Consider the following 11,008-nt stretch of genomic DNA (forward strand, 5'->3'; position numbering starts at 1 on the left):
CAAAAGGAGCATTCCCCAGAAGTAGCCTGCATGGGTGCTGCATGTTCTCTTTGCTTCCAAAGTGTGTTCTGTACTCCTGGATATTTCCAAACCCTCCTCTAGCCTCTGGACTCTGACCTCAAACCAAGAAGAATTCAGTAATGAATGTAGTTAATTTGAAACCGATTATTGTTTCCAAGGTCAATAATGGGAAAACTGACTATCAGCAAATAACCCTCCTGAGAACACAATTCTGAAGGGATCCTGTGTTTCCCTTAACCAAACAATGCCATAGAAACTGACCAGATGTTTGCCTACTCAACTTACCGATCTACTACCATGCTTTTCCTATTGCTTAAAGCAGGCCTCACAAAACCTGAACTAAAAGTACACAGCAGTCACAATGGCATGCTTATTTCATTCAGACCAGGCTTAATAGAGTGTGTGGCTTCTGAATTTTAAAATCAACCACATTCATATTGCATTTGCTAAACCAAAAGTTGGATCTCTTCTTTTTGGTTTGTGCATTTGGGAAGAAAAGGCCAAGTTTCACTATCCACCCTTCAATAAAAAACAGTCAGAGAAAAATGTTTCCTGTGAGTGTTGTAGATCTTCCTTGATCAGCCAAGGTTTACATCATGGATAAATATGCCCATTTGTACTCAGAGGATGCAGACTCAGGATGTGCCCAACCTATTTCCCTACCACAACCCCATCATCCCCCGCTTCAGATTCCTCTGCTCCCCAGGCACCACCCTGATTCATAATCTCAAGAAAGTAGGAGATGCTTGATAATCTTGCAGACCTGCACAACAACTGTGTTCACTGTGGATTTTCCAGCCCAATTGATTGCCTACTGTCTGGCTTGCTAACTTCTAGAGCATGAATGCTATTTGCTTATCTGTCATCAGAGTGGCTCTCACTTTGGTGTCTCTTTGAAGAAGACCAAGGCCAGCAGCTCTTCAGCATGCAATTTCATTTATGTGGCTTTCTTCACTCTGAATTTCTTCATGCAGTGCTAGTCACACAAGACCTGCAAAACAGTTTCACCTCCTGGTGCAGTGATTTTTAGGCCCAGAAATATTTTTCCATAGTGTTATTATTTCCAGCTCCTCAAAATTAAATCATTATTTTCCTATCATGAGTCATCATTTTAGAAGGACTTGGTTAAGTTCCATGTATATGAAAGATATGCAGATGAGAAATGCAAGGTATATCACCTTTTACAGACTTTGTGCTGATGAAAGTTGCAAAGTATGGATTTTTGTTAAATAGAAAGAGAAAATAAAAACTGTGCAACAGAAGAAATGTGTGAAACTGATCCTAATGCCTTGAATGGAAAAATTCTGCACAGAGGAGTGCAGTGCAAGTTAGCACAGGGTGACATCACCTTTTGGTGTGGCTCCACCCAGCACAATCACACTTGGTGAGGCTGGGTTGTGTCAGGCTGAGCATGAGTGTAACTCTGGTGTTGCAGTGTCAGCTGTTGCAGGCTGACAGCAGAGATTTTCATGGAGCCACATCTGTAAACCCTGGGCTTGTCTGTTACCACCTCTGCTTTGACTCCGAGTCAGGTGCAGACATCAGAACTGCAGACATCCTAAGTTAGATAATGCAAATTCCAGTGCCGGTGCAGTAAAGATGGAAGACAAATGGTCTCAGGTCAATGTTCAGCAGGGGTCTTTCTTACCATTTAAAAAAATTTTTCTAAGAAACTTTTTAATATTTTCTCTCCAGTAAAAATGCATCTGTCTTTCAATCCCTGAAACAGCAAGGCATGACTTTTATGCACAGTTTTTCATCCAGTCTATGTGCAAAATTCTTAGCAGTGTAAATAAATCATACTAATAAAATAAATTATTCCATAGACTATGATTTATTATAACACAGTTTATAGGGTTCCTGAAAATAAGTAATAAAACTGTTGCTATGCCTGCATAGATGGTTCATTTCTCTGCTCACTCTTCCCAGACTGGACATATAGTTTCACTGCCACACCTCCACTTACTTTTCCAGTAGAACAAGTAGATCCTTTGGTGTACCTAGAAAATTTAATGAATCCTTGTCTAAAATATGTTGGGTGATTCATGCCCTAAACCTACCTGTTCTGCTACACTGACCACCAAGGGAAGCCCTGGCTGACTCATCTTGCTTATCAACATCTGCATTGCATATGTAAAAGTTAAATGAGATTCATTTTTCTGGTGGCATCTGCAATTGCTTCAGACAGTTCCTAGCAAAACTGTCATCTTTCAAAGAGCTCAAATCCATGTTTTTTCTGAAAGCCAAGAAAGCACTTGAAAGTCATTTGACCAAAGGAAAACACTGATCAGCCTTTCCACAAACCTTTTGGCCACAGAGCAATGAATGTCTTAAAACTGTCCACAAAGTAAATGTACTCAAACACAGATGAGAAGAGTGCACCAACAGGGAAACAAGCAGAAATCTGGATCCAATGAACTGAGGCAAAGAAAATAGACAGAACCTGGGCAGAACTTACTGATGTTCTATATAAATAATACTTTATAGTTTCCCATGTAAAACCCAATATGGAAAGTTTAGTATCCCAGCTACACTAGAAAATTAAACTGAGAAACAGAAAAAATTCATCACTTCAGTGATCTTGTCAAATGAACGGTGTTAGCATGCTGAATTACATTATTTTCCTGACAAAAACAGACATGGATACAAAGAGAAAAAGGAGAAATAAATTATTAGATTATCTGTCTCAATCTTGCCATTTTCCTTATAAAAGTAGAAATTGAAGTGTATGTCTTAATCAATGCTTTGTTTTAGATCACAGAGTCCTAAAGTATATATATTTGCATATATGATGTTTACAATTTGAAGAACTAATTTGAAGTTATCAACCTCTTGCACCCTAACAACGTGAGGTAACTATTAGTTAAGAAAATTGGTACAACATCCTACCATTGTTTATGTGGACCACAATTTGGTTATAGAGAATCTAAATCAGCAGAGTTCTTCCGATGAAAAGCCTTGAAGCCCTTGTTGATACATGAATTGGAGACCAAAGAGATGGTATGTAGGAGAAGAAAAAAAAGTTTTTTAATAGGTACAATCAGGTTGTGTTTTGATACTGGCCCACATGATATCCTCGTCTCTGAACAGGACAGACATGGATTTGACAGACAGACCCCTGGGTGGATAAGGAATTGGCTGGATGGCCACACTCAGAGCTGCAGTCAATGGCTCCATGTCCAAGGGGAGAGCAGTGACAAGTGGTGTCCTCAGGACTGGGTATTGGGACCAGCACCTTATTTAACATCCTTGTCAGTGACAGATATTGGGATCAAGGGCACCCTCAGCAAGTTTGCCAATGACACCAGGCTGTGTGGTGCAGTGGACACTCTGGAAGGAAGGAACGTCATCCAGAGGGACCTTGGCAGGCTCGAGAGTTGGGACTGTGAAAACCTCATTAAATTTAACAAGGCCAAGTGCAAGGTCCTGCACCTGGACTGGGGTGATCCCAAACACAAATATAGGCTGGGTGGAGAATGGTGAGAGCAGTCCTGAGGAGAGGGACTTGGTGTGATGGTGGATGAGAAGCTCAGTGTGACCGAGCAAACGTGTACTCAGAGCCCAGAGAGCCAAATCTGTCCTGGGCTCATCCAAAGCAGTGTGGCCAGTAAAGAGAGATGATTCTGCCCCTCTGCTCTGCTGTCCTGAGACCCATCTTGAGCACTGCATCCAGCTCTGGGGCCCCCCAATATGAGAGGGATGTGCACCTTCAGGAGTCCAGAGGAGGCCACAAGGAGAAGGAGAAGAAAATGAAGAAAGAAGGAGAAGGAGAAGGAGAAGGAGAAGGAGAAGGAGAAGGAGAAGGAGAAGGAGAAGGAGAAGGAGAAGGAGAAGGAGAAGGAGAAGGAGAAGGAGAAGGAGAAGGAGAAGGAGAAGGAGAAGGAGAAGGAGAAGGAGAAGGAGAAGGAGAAGGAGAAGGAGAAGGAGGAGAAGGAATGCTGGGAGAGTTGGGGTTGTTCAGCCTGGAAAAGAGAAGGTTCCAAGGACACAGCACCTTCCACTACCTAAAGGAGTCTGCAAGAGAGCTGGAGAGGCATTTTTTACAATGGCCTGTAGTGATAGGACAAGGGGGAATGGCTTCAAACTGAAAGAGGGAGGGCTTAGATTAGATATTAGGAATAAATTCTTTATTGTGGGAGTGGTTACGCACTGGAACAGGTTGTCCAGAGGAGTTGTGGATGCCCCATGCAACATTCAAAGGGTGGATGGGGCTCTGAGTAACCAGCTCTAGTGGAAAGTGTCCCTGCCGCTGGCAGGGCATTGGAACTAGATCATCTTTAAGATCCCTTCCAACCCAAAGCATGCTATGATTCTATGGTTCTAAGTACAAAATGCTAAATTTAAAAAAAATCAAATTATTATAATTAAACTGATGGTGTTGCTTAAGGTGTGTATTTTCATAACCAGGCAGCATATATGCCACAATATAATTGCACACAGAGACTGAAATCACTGGTGAGAGATAACCTGTTGACCAAATGACAAAAAGGCTCCTGCACCTGCAGTGAGCAGTAAGTATAAAAGTTCAGTGTACGTCTTCCACCACAGTTGGTATAGCTGCAATCAAAGACAGTTGCGCAATTTAGACCTTAGCTAGTATTTTGAAAACACAGAGGGAGGGGCAGTATTAAACTACTGAAGAAATATTTATGAAAGGGAAGGACACAAAGTAGATTCCAGCTCAATTAGGAACTACTGATCCACAGGGGAAAAAAAATAAAAGGAAAAAAAAGGCTGCAGTTACGAAAAACTGATATTTTTGGAAAGCACCTTGTTGGGCTTTATGATGAGCTCCAGTTATGCACAACATTGTGTAATAGCTTTGTTTGCCAGTCTCCAAAACAGCCAGATCACTTTTTATATCATCCAGAAATATGCTCTCTTCAACAATTTGTCTTAGAGAAACTTTCAAAAATCAGTTACAACCTTTGTTTAAAGGTTTTATTTTTGAAATGCTGACAGCAGCTTAGCTCTAGCATTGTCTACAGAGAATGCTCCTACAGAGATACTTAAATGATGCTGTCACACAGAGTAGAATAAATTATTTCAATTTCAAATCAGCTAATTATATATTAAATCAGGTACCTATTCCTCTTTTATATAAGAAAGGTTTTTTATTGCTCTGGATGAAATGGTGTGCCCAAAGCCATATAAAGAGCCATTTTGTTTTTATCCTATTAGTATCACTCAGTGTCTCAATTTAAGATTTGTATTTCTAGTCACGTGATAGCCTCAAGTTTTCTTTTCACTTCATTTTAGAGTTTTGAAATTTTCAATGTACACATTGACAAATATCCCAGAGGTCAAATCCCAATTTATTAATGTCTGAAATCTCATTATTTTTGAATAAATCTCATTAGTTTAAGACCTAACTGGTGATTTTTTATGCTTAGGCTTATTAAAATTGATGATAATATAACCAATGTAAATCCCTTCTTTATATAAATGAGCAATTAGAAACAATGTAAGCAATTACAAGTTATATAAATATGTTTTCATTAATTTTCTGATAAACATATGAAATTTTTCCTGTGGAAGGCTGATTATAAATCACTCACAATCAATCTCTGCAGAAGCAACCAGCATAAAGGAGAGTCAGCCTGGCTTTCCTCAATCAAGTCTAGAAGAAATGAACTTGCTTTACCTCAAAGACAGAATAAGCAAAAACAAAAGGAACATAACTTTAAACTGAACTTTAGATACACCTAGGTCCTCTTGGGAGAAACATGCATTTCAGTGTTGTGTCCCCAAGATTCCTTTCAGTTTTAACCATAGGCCTTGTATATGGGATCATAAAAAAGAGATGCATCTTTGTAGCTCTGTGTAAGCAAAACTCCTCCATGTGGTTTGCATCACATCCTTCCCAGGCTGGTTCCTTCAAACAAAGTTTTCTATGCAGCCCAGATTGAGTATTTAAAAGGTTGGAGCTTTATCTCTTCTTTGAAATATAATCACCTTTTGGGGATTGGATTTTTTTAAACAGAATTTTTGTCTTCTCTTTGCCTACTGCACCTTTCTTAGCTGAGCTGCTTATCAGAAGATAATGAAAAGGTCTTAGATATGAACTGTTAACAATCAAGGAAATGAGACACATAAACTTTTAATAAAGATCTCTTATATGTTCATTCAGTATTAAACTACAGTATTAGTATTGGTTGTATCAGTATCAATTACTATTAATTAATTAGTATTAATTGTGCCAACACAATTAATTAATTAAACTAATACATCTTATTCTTTGTGATGTTTCTACTGGTCTCTCACCATGGGCAGATGGAGGGAAGAAGGCAAAGCACATGGCAGCCTGAATTCCTATTGCGAAAATAAGCAGGAAAAAAAAATCTGGTTTGACAAGAAGATCAAAGATGAGGAGAAAGAGCACAGTTCATTTTCCTCCCTGGAACCCCTTCTCTGAAGGTCAGTTCTGATAATTCTGTACCCTGGTAACAGAAAACAGTAGATAATATTGTAAACTACCATTCCTTCCTTCCAGAGGAGCTAAGAGAAGCCTGGCTCTCTCATTCTGTCATGCCTGCTAATACTTCTGTACATTAATCGCTTCTTAGATTTGTCTACTTTTGTTGATCTCCACTTTAGTTTAAAAGGTAAATGCGTAAATGTTTGCAGGAGCAAGGCCTGAGCTTGTGTACTGACTTCCTTTAGACTGGACTCAAATGACTGATATGACATGGGGCTTTTGGAGACTGGGGAAGGGGACAAAGTGGGAGTTTTGCTCATATGTGTGAATTCTCTTTTTCAGCAACACAATCTTCTCAGGGAAGTTTAAGTGAGCCTTTTCATTTTCAGGAACACAACTACAAAACATCTCAAGCAACAGTTTCCATATACTTTTTAATCGCCTAAAAGTAAGGGCTGACACAAGTTTTTAGAACACTGAAAAACTAATACCAGTAAGAAAAAAACAGGATTACCTAATTCTCTTTCTTCAGTCCCACTTTGAAGATCAGCTGTAACTGGTTTAGATTTTGTTTGAATAATGTAATATCTTTAGTAAATTAGGTACAAATAAAAATTGAATGTAGCTACAAATGATCTAAAGGTATTCCTAAGCAAACTTCATAGATAAAGATAAAACATTTATGTTGTGAATTAAAACATTTTTGTGAATTAAATTCATAATTGCATTCAGTGTATTACATTCATTAATCAAATGCATATGAAAACCTATATAAGCATGATAGTAATTGCATTGCCATTGACCAATGACAGAAGGGGACTTTGACAGATAAACAACAATTTGGTAAGGTAAAAATTGATTTGGCAGAAGATCCAAAAGCAAACAATATTCTCAGTTTCACAAAGACAAGCTTTGAGAAACCAGAGAACTTATTTGTGAAGTCAGGGATTGAGGAATTCAAATATTGAGGATAATACAATTATTTGAATAGAAAAGGATTAAAGTATGTGGACTTTGTCTCAAGAAAGCAGAAAAAGTTTTACTGAAGAGAGTTGAATAAATAACCACAAGCAAATCCCAAAACATTTGCAAAATGGCAAAGAGGCTTAAGCACAAAGGAAATGTTATCTGAGGGATGAAGAAAAGGAAGGACAAAGTGAGAATTACCAAAAGTCAGGCTGAATTAGACTTTCAAAAATATATGAAAAGCAAACAACAAAAAAGATTCTTCATTGCTGTAAACTAAAGACAATAAAGAAAAGGACTGTAGTGCTATGCAATAAGAAGTGCAGAGGAATGGAAGATAATCTTGGCAAAATATAAACTGCACTTTACTACTGATCTGAAGTGAATACTTTGCCTCAGATTTTAATGAGTGCATTGACTGACCATGGGAGCAAAGTCAGTTTAGACAACGGCAGGAGTGTGGGGCAAAGCAGCATTCAGAACAAGGACAGAACAGAAGTCAAGAAAATCAATGTAAGACCCTGCATCTTCTTCACCTCATTTCTGAAAGGAACTGACGTGTGAGCTCATGGGTCTACTGCCTGGTGGCTGGAGAGGAGCAAATTTCACATCCATCATTAAAGTGATGGTTAATTTCAGCAGTGAAGTTTTTATGGCCTATCACCATGATATCCAGGCCTGTAGAACACATATTAGGTAGCAGCAAGTATAACTTGGGACAAAATTGAAATTGCTAATTTTTTCATTCAATTCATCTTTTCCAAATGTAATTGATTGATTATTCCATTAGCCAAATATATTTGCAACTGGATCTACAAACTGAACCTTAAGAAGCTTAAGTAATTTAATGGTTTTAATAAGACATACACTGTCCAAGTATTAAAGTTATGCTATTTCTGCTTTACAATTTCATACATACAAAATTTTATAAGAGCTACTTAATTGTCAACGCTTCCTTTTTTTTTCTTTTTTTTTTTTGTCAGCAAGTATAATTTATCATGAGATAAATCATATGGCAGAACTACACTTTCAACTATCAGTCAAATCGGAACTAGCTGCAGAGGAAATCATAGTAGCACCCTGAAAATTGTTTCACAGGACAATTCTTCACATTTACCTCCCTCATTTAATTTAGAAGGATATTTCCTGGTTCTAGGTAATAAATCCATCTATTCAGTAGGGAATAACAGCATTAGGTGCTGAAATCACTATTTTGAGGTAACAATAGCTCCCATTACTGAAAAATAATTTCTGCATTTTGCTATGACAGTTTCTATTGCTACCATGTAGCAGAACAGCCCAGATTTGCTGAGAAATTCTGTTCTGAGACCTTTGACTCTCTGAACTGTGAAGTTGGCTGCAGTTGCTGTCCTTTCTGTAAGCAGAAACCTGAGAAGTGGGGCAAGCAAATCAAAATGGAAATGGAGGAGCAGGGCCAGGTTGGCAATAGTAGGGATGAGTGCTTTTGTTTCTAAAAGAAGTGAAAAAATGCCTTGAAAGTCATGTCTTGTCTATGCCTACACTGGCTCTGCAGCAACTTGTTTTCCTGTTCCTTTTGTAACAGTTGGGGAAGACACTAAGGCAGTGTGCTCCTCACAGCACACTAGTTTTTGCTTTCCACAGTGACATAGCAGAGATGCAGAGAATTAGCATTAATATAACTTTTACATAAATATTAACAAGGAATGTTCTCTTTCACAAAGAGTGAGCACGACCCGTTACTGCCCGGTGGGTGGAGGGCTGGTAAAGGCGGCTTTAATTCCGCACTCGAATCTCAATTTTTCTTGGCAATGCCTCTCGTGTAAGTTGGCTGCTCTAAATTGCTGCCACAGCCTCCTATGGATCATTCCAGCTACTCAAAATAGCTGTTCAAAGTGAGGAAACCTCTACAAAAGAAGTATTCCCTAGGGAGAAATTTCCACAAGTCTACAGTCCCTCTGTGCTACTGGGAAAGTGTAAAGAGACTGGTTAAGAAAACAGAATTCATCATTGTCCTTTCCATTAAAAAAAAATAAATTCATACTTTCTCATTTTTCATTCTGGACATAGTTATTTGCTGACACCAAGCTTACCCCCTTCGAGAATATGGATAAGACCAATATGGGTAAATTAGCTTCACACTAACTCTGTGAGCTCTGTGCTCTGCAGCTGGTTATAGCAATGAAAATGGGGAGCAGCTTCAGCACCATACAGGCTTGCATTCTGTTTTTGACCACCCCAAAGCTCTGTTTAGCTCTGTTTTAGTATGCAGAACTCTGAACTCTGACTCTTGGGCTTGGTAACACACCTAACATTGAAAAAAAAGAAGAGGTTACAACAATAGTCACAACAGGTTTTTTGTAACACAGAATTTCCTTCTGCACACAGGGCAATGTACCTGGCCAGTTACAGCCCGTTGTGCCAGCAGATTACTACAAAGGAACAAGATCATAAACAATTTTTGGCCCCGTGTCTACAATCATATGATGATATCTGAGCCTTCCTGTCTTCCCAAGCCATTCTTCCTCCAGATTCAAATGCCTGATTAATGTTATCAAAACAATTTCAAAACTGGTCTAGTTAAATTAGTGCAGCCCCTGGATGGCTGCATGTTTGAATGGATATTTTCAAACCTGTTGGTCCTTCAGCTCCTGTCCTGCCCTTTATCTCTGGGTAATCTCAGTTGTAAACATGAATTCAGCAAACATCTTTCCAACACTGACTCATAGAACCTCCCCCTAATCCAAAACAATCTCCTTCTGTCCTTCCTGAAACCTCAGCCTGTCCCTCAGACAATACTTTGTTCATGTCTAGTTGTCAGTCAAGTTCAAAAAAGAGCTTTCACTGTTTCCCTCCTTTCCCTCCTCCACCTGTTTTTTGTGTATCTGTCAGCAATCCAGACTCCCATGAAGGAAAGCCTGCAGCCTTCAACATTAATACAAATCTCTTTTTAGGTGATCTGGCTTCAAATATACAACATCACCCTGCTACTTTTCTAACACATCAGGAAAAATACTATTCCATCTTACTCAGTGTTGAGATCACTTCCCTCCTCATGTCAGCTGGTGATACTGAGCTGCATTGTCCCTTTTTAAACTTTCAAACAAATACTTCATGTGGTTTCACAGGTTATCCATCCCACTGAGAGGCTTCCCAGAAATAAAAAAGAATGTACTTATTTTTTTTTTCAAATCTTATCCTCCTCTGAAATGTCTCAGAAGCATTCTTACAGGGAATTGGTGTGCCTTAAAACCAAGGGACAACAGTCACAGCTACTGGGTTAGGGCCACTCTGACTGTAGTGAAGTCTGTCTGGTAGCAAGTGCCAAGTCCTGAACTGGAAAAGTGAGAAAAAGAACAAATTGAGGGGGCAGAAAAGAGAACTGTCAAGACTTCAGGAAATTATGAAGTTTGTGAGCACGTGGTCCAAGAACACTGAGAGACCACAGCATAGTCAAGATCAGGAAGTCAGAAACCCCATATGAGACAGGATCCATGACTAGAAATAGACATATCTGGCTGGAGCAGTGTCACACAGATCACTTGCAAACAGCAAGTAGGATCGAACACCTGACTGAAAACTAGAGAGGACATTAAATCAATAGAAGACAGAATTAGGAACTAG

This window comes from Zonotrichia leucophrys, chromosome 3, assembly GCF_028769735.1.
Source record: "Zonotrichia leucophrys gambelii isolate GWCS_2022_RI chromosome 3, RI_Zleu_2.0, whole genome shotgun sequence".
Lineage (NCBI taxonomy): Eukaryota > Metazoa > Chordata > Aves > Passeriformes > Passerellidae > Zonotrichia > Zonotrichia leucophrys.